Source organism: Balaenoptera borealis (assembly GCF_965194805.1).
Source record: "Balaenoptera borealis genome assembly, chromosome: 5".
Taxonomy (NCBI): Eukaryota; Metazoa; Chordata; class Mammalia; order Artiodactyla; family Balaenopteridae; genus Balaenoptera; species Balaenoptera borealis.
The window spans coordinates 62,452,045-62,463,789 of record NC_138862.1 but is presented as its reverse complement, the minus strand read 5'-3'; the positions used below and the strand labels follow the sequence as shown (position 1 = coordinate 62,463,789).

The 11,745-nt window shown below is 33.6% G+C and overlaps 2 protein-coding genes across 5 annotated transcripts in view; one reads left to right on the top strand and one right to left on the bottom strand.

Moving 5' to 3' along the window:
- The window catches only part of LOC309630039 (uncharacterized protein), a 455,061-nt gene that overhangs the window by 7,867 nt on the left and 435,449 nt on the right, over positions 1-11,745 (bottom strand). The window lies entirely within an intron of this gene.
- LSAMP (limbic system associated membrane protein) overlaps positions 1-11,745 on the top strand; it is a 651,408-nt gene that overhangs the window by 365,114 nt on the left and 274,549 nt on the right. The gene's annotated exons all lie outside the window — the stretch shown is intronic.

Here is an 11,745-nt window from a genome sequence, read left to right as displayed (position 1 = left end):
TATTAACATCCACATACTTTCTGCTCTAACCTACATTTTGTCTTTCTTGAAGATGAGAAAAGTAAGAGAAGAGAGACAAAGTTATTTTAGTACCCAGAGCTGGCTCAGTGTAAAAACACAGACTCCATGAATGGAAGACACAGACCAATGAATGTTCAGCTGCATTCAAAGATTCAGTATATTCTTGAATCATTACACCAATAAGGATTTTAATACCTTCTGGTCAGAATTTTGATGGTGATTAGGAAGAATTTGGGAGTGGGCATTTATTTTGTATTGGATCTGCATCTGCTAGATAGTTGAGCTACATCCAGTCTATGCCACAGTTATTTTTAACTTATATTTACATGATATCTATGTGGCTACTCACAGATGTGCTAGTTTTTACACAGACATTTTACCTATTAAGATAAGGAAAGCTACTCTTTCAAATATTTTCAAATAGTACTGTAAGCTACCATAAATTATCATCATCTGTAGCATTTATGTTTTCTATACATTACCAAAAGGAACCCCCCAAAAAACAAAAAGCAAAACAAAAAATCCTGTGTACTCTTAAAAATCTTAAAGGCAATTTTTTGAATTCATATATCTAAAAGTCAAGAAAGATGGCATATATATATATTTTTTCAATATATGGGTACTTCCATCATTTTCAGTTTGTTATAAATAGGTAACATATTTTTGGACAATGAGATGATTTGAGTTTTATTTAAAATTTGTCAAATCCTAAGTCTGCCTCAGTGACAGATAAAATATGCAAAAGACAATAAGTCCCCTTTCCTTCTTTTTAGTGAAAAAACTATTAGGCAAGCTGGAGTACAGTGGGAAAGCAGCCCCAACCTGTGCTAGGATCTATCCAAGGAGGGTTTCTAAGGGGATACAACCACTACAGTGCCCAGGAACCACAAAAGTAGGGCATCTGTGTGGGGAGGCAGTCGTGGAGGGTTAGGACCTTGGCTACATTTAAGAGAGTTGAGCAAGTTAGTAAATATATTGAGGATAATGATAACCGGTTTCTTATTATTGGAGAAAAGAAGTATAAATATGGAAAGGGGAAAGCTAAAATGAGCCCTGTGGTGTTGGATTGAAACTGGAGTTATAAGTGTTTATTCATTGAATTTTAATAGAAGATAGATACCTAGAAAGAAAGAAATATAGATTAAATGTGTATGTATATTTCCTAGCTTCACACATTGAGAGCACTTGCACACTAGTAGCAATGAGCATACCTATCCTCCAGATGTTGGTTTTAAAATATCACTCTCCACGAAAAGGAACAAGGGCTACTAGAAGAGATAGATGATTCCAGGGCTGGGGTGAGGAAGGAACAATGTGAGTTTGGAGCATCCTTTGTGCCAGAAAGTAAGATAGTCCTCAAAGAAAAATAAGGTATGTCCAAAGTACACAGAAGCTAACTTGAAATGGACTTCCACTGACCAATTCGGGGACAATTTGGGTATTGAAATAAATGATAGCTATACATTATAATATTGATAGTAATAGAAATTAAATGATAGTTATTAAATAAAGAGAATATAAAACTCTTCCTTATAATAGAAATTCAACTAATAAGTGTAGAAGGAATGATGGAATTGAAAATTATTTGGCAACAATTGCAGAAATAATTCATTCAGACAAGAAACATCAATGGATTCTAAAACTAGTAGGTAAAAGTGAAATAAGGACTGAGATTTTTACATAATCTCTAAGTAGCTCCCCACAAAGTATTCATTACAAATTACAAAGGGAAAAAAGAATAAAAAAGGCTAAAATGTAGAGAAATCTAGCTGACATCAAAGTTAACATTACAAGTAATGGGACAAATTGGCATCATGTGCCAAACGATAGGATACAATGAGCAGAATACAGCATCACTTCTGTGATATTTCTATCAAAACCTGAGTCTAAGCATAAGAAGACATTGGGCACACCCAAATGGAAGGACATTCTATAGAAAGACTGGCCTGTAATCTTCATAAATGTCAAGGTCGTGAAATTCAGAAGAGACAGAAGAAATGCCCTAGTTTATCATAATATGATACTGGATATAATATGTTATCTTACACTGGATCATCTTGCTAGAAAAGACTTCATTGGGACAATTGAGAAAACTTGAATGGAGTCTCTGGGTGAAGAGTATGTGGGACTTCTTTGTATTGATCCTGTAATTTTTCTGCAAATTTGGAATAAATTTAAAATAAAACTGAAAACAGACACAGTAATGGTTAAGGTGGGTATCAGGATTAAATATTAGTGAATAAAATTCAAAATTATATTAAATATTATCTAATCAAGCAGGATTTTTTCCAAGCATAATTCATTATAAAGAAATATATGAATAAAATATATTACATCAAAAAGTCAAAGGAGAAAAATCATGAAATAATCCCAATAACCAACAAAAATGCATATGATATAATTCAACCAATCTCTATTCTCGATTTTATTAAATACTCACAAATTTTGTGAACTAATTATAGAGAATGTCTTTTTTAACATGAAAAAGATGGGTAGACTCAACAGTAATTAATTCAGGAATAAGGCAGGAATACCAACAATCATTATTATTATTTAACATTATTCTGCAGGTTCTGCTTAATGCAATGGGACAAGAAAATAAAAAGATTTAGTTGTAACTAACACAACATTGTAAAGCAACTATACTCCAATAAAAATTAATTTAAAAAAATAAAATAAAGCTAATCTGCAGAAAGAAAATAAAAAGATTTAGTTGTGGGAAAGGAGAAAAGAAACTTAACTATATTTCCAGATAAAGTGATTACTAACTTAAGAAAACCCTCATAAATTAATGACCAAAAATATTAGCACTAATAGCAGTTTGATAAGTTGTCCAGTTATCTGAAGAAACATGTAAAATCAATAGTTTTTATATTTGGTTATAATAAGCACTTACAAAATATACTATAAAATGCCCATTTACAAATCTTTAATGGTATAAAGCATTTAAGAATAAATTAAATAAACAATATGGAGAACCTAAAAGCAGAGATTGATATCACTTTACTTGGCAGGAAAGGGTTTTTATTGTTTGTTTTGGTTTTTTTTTTTTTTTTGGTCTGTTTTGTTTTTGTTGTTGCTTTAATGGAAAGAAAATACTTCATTCTTGAATGACAGCACAAATAATGTGAAGATGACAATTTTCCCCAAGATAAACATAATTGTTTTTATATATCTAAAAATTACTTTGGGGGATTTTTGATTGAAATTATGCTAAATTTATCAAATTAATTATAAAGAATAAGTGAGCATAAATAGCCAATACACTTTTTAAAATTGTTTTATTGGGGGCAGGAAGACTTCTAATCTACTTCTAGGTACTAACATATTTTGTAAAGCTAAACTTATCAAAAGCTGTGTATTTTTAATTTAAGAATGACCAAGTCTGTGGATATAAATGAAATGCCTAAAATACTACCACATATACCATACATTAGATCCAGGTTTTTTTAAATCATGGAGAAAGTGTGATTATTCAACAGATGGTTTTGAATAATTAAAGAAAAAAATAAAATTATATTTTTACTGAACAACCACTCATGTAAATTAATACCAGATCCCTTAAAGATTTAAAAACAGAAAATAAAGGAAAAGGAAAACTGACACTTTTATAACTCCCTGTTGAGAGCGTAAATTAGTGGAAACTTTGCATAGGGGAATGTAAGGATGTCTATCAAATAAAGCAAAAGCCTAAAAGAACCATCAATAAATATGTATCTGAACAGAGTGAGGAAAGATTTCTCAGCATAAAAACAAGTAAAAAAAAGCATAAAGAAAAAAATAAATAAATACATATATAAATATCTAAAATTAAGAGGAGGGGTAAAGCGATTTAAATACAAAATATGTAACAGATAAAACCTTAATGTCATTGGTATATGAATAGATTTCAACAGATCAATAAAGAGGAAAAAAATCAATACAGAAAATATGACTAAAATTTGTTGAAGGACGTAAATAGGCAATTTACAAAAGGATCCTTGAAAATAGCAAACATCTGGAAAACTGTAAAACCTCGCTAATAATCAAGGAAATGTAAAGTAAGACAGTAATAAATTATTATTTTTAAACCAATAATACTGGGAAAGTGTTAATAGAATGTGGCTAGCCAGAATTGGCAAGTCAGTAGGAAAACTGACACTTTTGTATTTCCCTGTTGAGATTGTAAATTAGCAGAAAATTTGCTAGGGTAATGTAGTGATGTCTATCAAAATTTTTAACTATATTTGTATTATTTGACCTAGTAATTCCATATCTGTGAATATGTAGGAAGAAAATCCTCTGAAATGCAAACACAGATTTTTGTACAAAGTGGTCATCACAGAACTATTGGGTTGGCCAAAAAGTTCGTTCGGGATTGTCATGGCATGGAAAATCCGAACGAACTTTTTGGCCAGCCCAATATTTTAAAATAAATTCTGGAAAGCACCTGAAATACTCAGAATAAGGAATGAGGAAGTAAAATTGGGGTCATTTCATAAGAAGAAATACTATTATAATGGACAAGAGAATGACTGCCCAACATTCAAACCTCTTCCCTGTGATTAGGAATTTCCCTCCTTTCAGTACTATTGGGATGCAGACATTACCACCCAGAGTAAAAGCTGAAATAAAATTCAAATACCCTCAAAACTGGGGCTTGGACATGAGATCCAGACCTTGAAACTCCACTGCACCTGCCCCAGGCTCAGAATTATTAATAGACATTATTGATACAAGAAACTCAGGACCAAAGAGAATCTGTTCAGGCAATTGGTGGCATCCATACTGAGTTTATCTAGGAATGGCTGTATCACTAATGTTTCACTAAGGCCTGGATCTAGGACCATGTTGGTGGTGGTGAGAGCTGTGTCACCTCATGTTTACATTCACCAGCAGTCATGCCCCCGGCCCCATAAAACTTTTTGGACATGATTCTGGTTTCGCACACTTCCTATTTTCAATGACAGGCACAAGACAGCCAGAGATGTTTTCTGTTTTTTCCAACTAAAAATTCTGATTTATGCATCTAAGCAGCTATTAACTATCATGCTTTATAAGACATGATTTATAAAACATTTTATTATATAATAAACATATTTGCAATGTATGGTTAATTGAAGTGGCAGGTTACAAAACAGTATAATCTATAACCTCAATTTTATAAACTATAATAAATATACAACTTACACCATATGCATTCATACATCCATTGGAAAAGAAGATAGAAAGAAATATACCAAAATAGTTTTTACATTAATTTTTTGAATGTTGTTTTTTTAGGTAAAATTATATTATTTAGTTTTCAAATTTTATTGTGTGAGTACATGCATTATATCTGGAAAATCGTTATATAATAAATTAAAATAATAAATTCATGATTATTGGAAGGAAAGGCTTTCATAAAATTTTTCAGAGAGCAAAATTTCTCTTCAGCAGCTTCTGGTGCCATTTTATTTTCCTTTTTATTTATTTTTTCTCCTTCAACCCTCCATTATTCTCTCACCTAAGTGTTCTTCAATCTTTTCTTTTTTCTATGGTGGAAGCAGTCATAAAATCATTATTCTAAAATGATAAAGCCTTAATTTCTTACACCTTGCAAAGATATATTCTGTCTAAAAGAGATATTATAAAGATAATGCTACACACACACACACACCAATTACAAAGTCTTAGGGAGGAGGAAAAAAGACAGATTTTGTGTGAAAAGGACTTTGTCAATCTCCTCAGATCAAGAAAGTTGTAGCATAAACAATTTCCTGCATAAAATTTCTAAGTCCCATCCTGATTTCAAAACAAAACATAACAAAAACAAAACCAAACCAAACAAAAACCCTTCTATCTGGATTTCCTGGATGCCACTTTAACCGTGTACTTGTTTCATTTTCCTGTTTACCCAGGCTGGAGTCCACAGTCTGACATTTCGGTGGCCTCCTTACTGGCACCCTAAATTCCAGTCTATTTGATCTTATCTTGTCTTGACCTCTCCAGCCCCTACTGATGAGTAACTTCCATATTCCTTTTCTCCCTCTCATCTAAAGGTGTATAGGAAATGGGATGTTATAACATTTAATTGAGTATGCTACAAAGTCACGCTAACCTCAGCTGTTTCTTCATGTTTTTTGGAAATCTCTCCATACATTACTTGCTGATTTTCAACTCAATTGCTTAAAACAGCTTTTCCTAGTCTTCTTATTTTGTATTTATGACCTCCCACTGCCCCTGCTTTTTAAAGAGCCAGTCTTCTTCTGTCATTCTCTTTGACTTCTATTTAGGCACATTACTAAGGATTCTCTTTTTTCTTGCAATTTCTTTTCTCCTTATTTCCTGAAATAATGCCCTATTCTAGTGTTCCTTCTGTCTCTCAGACTATGTCAGCTTGAAACCCTCTAGGTGTATGATCTTCATATTTCTGTATGTTTCACGAGAGCTATCCTTGCTTCTTCTTCATTTCCAGATTTTGTCCATCGATGACCTCATCTTTGATGTAACATCTGTATAGTTTGATTCCATTAGCAGCCTTACCCTTTTTTGCGGGGGAGGGAAATCCTACTGTAGAAATACTTTGTAAACGTTTCTTTCTATCTTCATATTTTTTGTGCTCAAGTCAAAATTAATCTTTCCCTCCAAAGCATCTTCTCCTCTTCCTTCTGATTTCCTCATTTCTGATGATGGCATAATTGATCTCCCTGAAAACAGGGCTATTTCTAACTTCTCCATCCCCATCTATATCTTGCATTCAATCAGTCACACATTTTGTGAATCATGTTTTCTTACCTTCTCTAATTTAGCCCATCATTACCTCTTTCCTATAATTTTTTTCAAGAAAAGTTGTACCTCTTGCTCCCACTTTTCTGTATTCTAAATTGTCCTATCACTTCTAGATATCTGTGAAATATAGCTCTGATATTACCATTCCTCGTCTCAAAATCTTTCAACTTCTCACAGCTGCACACAGAATAGTCTAGCCCGGAAAGATTTTTCCCAGCGTATTATTCCAAAAAAATTTCTCCCTAGGTGCGTACTCAATCCCTGGACAATCAAACTCTTCCCCAAAGTTGTGAAAGTAGAGTTAGGCAGGCATGAAATGTGAGAAGGGGTACTCCAGGCAGAATTAGGGCATGTGGCCAATGAGCTGGACCATGGTGAGTAAAGAGGGATGGGAAACAAGAGGAGACAGCAAAGTTACATGGAGTCTTGCAGGTATGCTAGGCTTTTGTTTTCCTTTGTTTTTTGGGGTGGGGGAGATGTGTGGATATTCCAAGTGTGATAGAAATCAATTGAAGATTTTAAGCTAGGGAATAACATGTTCCCAAAGAGGTGTTAAAAATCACCCTGTGCCCTCTATGTGGTTTCTACAGATCATGGCTCATTTGATCTTACCATCCACAGGCAAGCTCTCTCTTCTCTAACACTAGAAGTACTTTATTTCTCTTCAAACACATATCACATTCCACTTTATAACATGGCTATTTGAATATACATCTTATCTCCTTTAAAGGTATATACTCCCACCATTCACAGACTGTGCTTTGTTTCTCTTTGAAACCACATAGAACTTCAGAAAATAGAAGGTTCAGAAAGTACTGGATGATGGATTAATGGTCTTACTTTCTAACAGAAACATCCAGGTTCACAGGGGGATAACATCCCCGTTCACATTGGATGATGAAATCATGTAAAGAATGTTGAGAGTTGATGACAATCCTAGTCTTTATTCATTGTGATTCTTCATCACCTTACCTTTGTATGGAAGGAGCAAATCTTTGTAATTATCTGTACCCTGTTCCCTCTATCTTTGAAACAGCAATAAATCTCTTTAAAGCAATAAAACTTCTTTACAAGGGGTATAATAAACATCACCCAACTAATAATTATTGAGTACTTTAAGTTTTCCAAAGAAAAATATCAGTTTCTCTTCTAGTATTTGCTATGATGAAAAAATATTAAATCTGAAAGAAAACATTGTTTTCTATCAAGTATACAGTCAGAAGAACTGTACCAGGCCTACAAGTTAACAAAAATGAGAACATTTCAGATAGTTCCAAGGCAGAAGAAGAGGGGTAGGTATAATTTTCCTGAATGCTGATTGGTTGCTGAACAGATAATGATTTATGGCACATTTTAAATTATACTTCTGGATGGAGTGGTTTATGAAGGGGGAAATGGGATTATTCTTTAATATCCTGAAGGATCTGAAAACCTATGCAACTTTCATTGATCTGCTCTCTGCTGGATAATACTGCTATTTAGAATCGATGACGTATTTACTTCTCTCAGAATGCCTCTGTGGTTGTAAACCGTTCTTTGTTGTTTGTTGAGAAGTAAATTTCTTATTCATTTTCCCATTAAATTGGAGTTTCCATAGACTTTGGGGGTACCACAGGTTTGTCAGTATGTACTATATATTTTCATCCTCCTCCCCATTCCACTTTCACTTCATAATCACTGTGATAATCACTTCAGGGTCTAGAGTTTTCTGGGACGATAGTCTTCAATAGTCTCTTAAAAAAAAGTGAACAAACTGCTAAACTTTGCACATTTTCATTATCCAAATCCCAGAAGAATCTTTCCTAATAATTCTTTACTAAAGAGAAATGAAACATTAGCTTGATGTTTTAATTTTGTTTTCTTTGGTGGAGGATGAACAGAGGGAGTATAGATTTTTTTTAAATGGGAAGATACAGAAAAAGATGAGTCCAGAGAATAATAAACTCCCTATATTCGACTCAGATCAAACTTTATAGCAGCTTATTTCATCACCTTAAAAAAAGTTATTTGAGTTCAACTGAGTTATAAAGGGGGAGAAAACCTGTTCAAGAATGCAGCCTGGCCAAATGGCCCATGATTGATGGGGCAGCAACAACCAGGGGGTATTTGCCAATTCAACAATGCCAAGTCCTCGAAGTGATTTTGCTGCCTGTGACAGCTGGTGTTCTCTGTTGGAAGGCTGTGTCTGTATACATCTATGATTTGCATGTTTATGTACCTCGGCTGCTGTATGAGGTCTGCATTTCACAGCAGTGTGTGTAAACTGTGCAGCCTTGTTGCTTGAGTGCCTCTGGGCATAGGATGGTAGAATTGGTTTGGGTAAAATTAGAATTTTAGAGTTTTGTGTTTTGCAGTTTAGCCAGTAATACCACATTTTTGTTCATCTCCCTCTTCATCAACTTCAGTAATATTTTTGAAGTATCTCTCTGCATGGGCTACCATTTGAGGCAGACACATTATATGCTCTCTAGGAGGGTACAAGCTCAGATATGAAGGCATCATACACAGATAGAAAGGAAGATATTAAAGGAATATATTTAGTTCAGTCGAAGCCTAAAAAGAGAATTGTGGGATTTGTACATTAAAGGGAGTTACTGATGCTTTTCCCTAAGTTGGGGAGGACTTAAGAAGATGAGAATTGCTCTACTAAGGCAGATATGAACTCCGCTAAGACTTCTCTTTTTAAATAGTAATATCATAGGGTTTCTGGAACAGGTGGAATTTCCACAGTTGTTTGGAAGATCAGATATAAAATGGAAAGGGGGGCTTTGGAGGAAAAGAAATACAAAGTCTTTAAAGAAACAGAATTAGATAAAACAGACCATGAATATGTGGAAATGATCTTAGGAACAGAGAAAGTGGTAGGTAATTAGGAGATGTACTAGGGTGAGTATGTTATATAAAGAATTTTAAAGGTAGTTGATGAGAATCTTAGTCTTTACTCACTGTGAGATTGAAAGTTTCTTAAGGTCAAAAGGTGTTAATTTGGTAAAAATGATGGGTGGGATCTGCAGTGATGGAAAAGATAATCTGAAATAGGATGTTTTGGATGACAGTTTCTGGAAAATATCGTATCAGAAAGAAGGTGTCCAAACTACAATTCTAATGGATGGAAAAGATGGGGCAATGTTTTTAACAGATGAAAACTATATGTCTAGCAGAAATATTCAAATTTTATCAGAAAAACAATAAAGAGTTTAAAAGTGAACCTAAGTTTCTTCTAAGCATGTCACTAGAGTGGCATTGAGTGTTGTGATAATGCAATGGGCTCCCATTTTGAAGAACCTACTTTATGTACCAGACACATTCACTATCTATAAACTTCACACAAACCCTCTAGCGTGATTATTATCAGCCCTATTACAAGTGAAATAATGGAGACAGAAAAGATTAAATAACTCACCCAGTTCACACGACTAATATGTGATAGTGCCATAATTCAAACTCAGGTCTGTCTGATTCTAGAAGTCATTTTTGTTTTTTTGTTTGTTTGCTTGTTTTCCTAGCATTCTGCTTCCTTGGACAGAGAGAAGGGATATAAAGAAAAAACAGTGAATAGTTCTCTTGGGAATATTTAATTTGAGCTGGCAGAGAAATGGCCATCTGGAAATGTTGCTTAGACAATATACTTGCTGTGCTTTTTCTCTGCATACCTATATAACGTGTGGTGTTAGGTAATACAGTCTCTATTTGAGGAATGGAGTACATAAGTGATTTGATTATGATAAGAAAACTAGATCATGCAAACAGTTCTGAAAGTAAGGGTGATCCACATGACTGCATTTATTCCAAATATCACCTGCTAGTACAGAACAGGTCATTGGAACAGCATTTTGATTGCATAGACAGTTATAGCAAATAACAGTTATCACGAATATCAACCAAATATAGAAAACAAAACTGAAAATATAGTTTTAAAAAAGTTAGAGATATAACTGTCTTGAGGTATTGCTCTCATGAAATAATAAATATCATAAATGCTATATAAATCAAATTATTTTTTAATCATCATAATTTCTCTTCTTATTTGGATTGGCATGGGCATAGTTTGGACCCACTCTCAGCATACTGGTCATATAGTCCTAGAGCACAGCTCTTCACAGAATCCTGTGCTGGCTTAGTCACAAACTCCGAACAGAATGCTGTCCACCTGTCTACAGGAGACATTTCTTTTCTTTCTTTCTTTTTTTTTTCTTTTTGAAATGTCATCTTTTAATGCTGCTGCTGAATTCTGTTCTTATGTATCAGAAAAATGTCCATCTGAAAAACCAGCTTATGCATGGTAAAATGTTTAAATATTTCACCATTGTTATTATCATTATTATTTTGTATAATCTTGAACTGGACATTTAGAATAAGTACCAGACAAAATCCCAAACTTAGCCATAAAGATTCAGTGCATAGTGACTTAAGAGCATAGGTTCTAAGGTCAAAGTATATGAATGATTTCCTGGTCTGACTCATTTATTAGCTATGTGATTTGCTGCAAATTATGGTATCTTTTGTGATTGAGTTTCCTTTTCTGTAAAAAGAGAATGTAAGAGTAACACTCGTATAGTTGTATGTGTGTGTGTGTGTGTGTGTGTGTGCACGTATGTAGACATTGAAAAAAATGTAACCTTAAGTCTTTATCACATTACCTGACATATAATAGATGCTCAATTAACATTAGGTATTATCGTTGTTTTTAAAAATTTTTTTATCTACTTTAAAAACATGTTAGCCACATCTGGGCTAATCTTTACCGCTTTTTCATATTAAGAAAAATATCTTAAATCCTCATCAGCCTAGATCGCCATAGGAGAAAAAATGTACAAATTCATTACCTAAGTTTCTGAAAGTTTTTATATTTACTTTGTATAGGAAATGCCAAGTTCTTATGACACTGACGAGGAGGAGGTTATCCCTCTAGGAATTATTAATAAAGTTTGCTTTACCAAATTACTGATTCACTAGAACCCTCTTTTTCTGAGG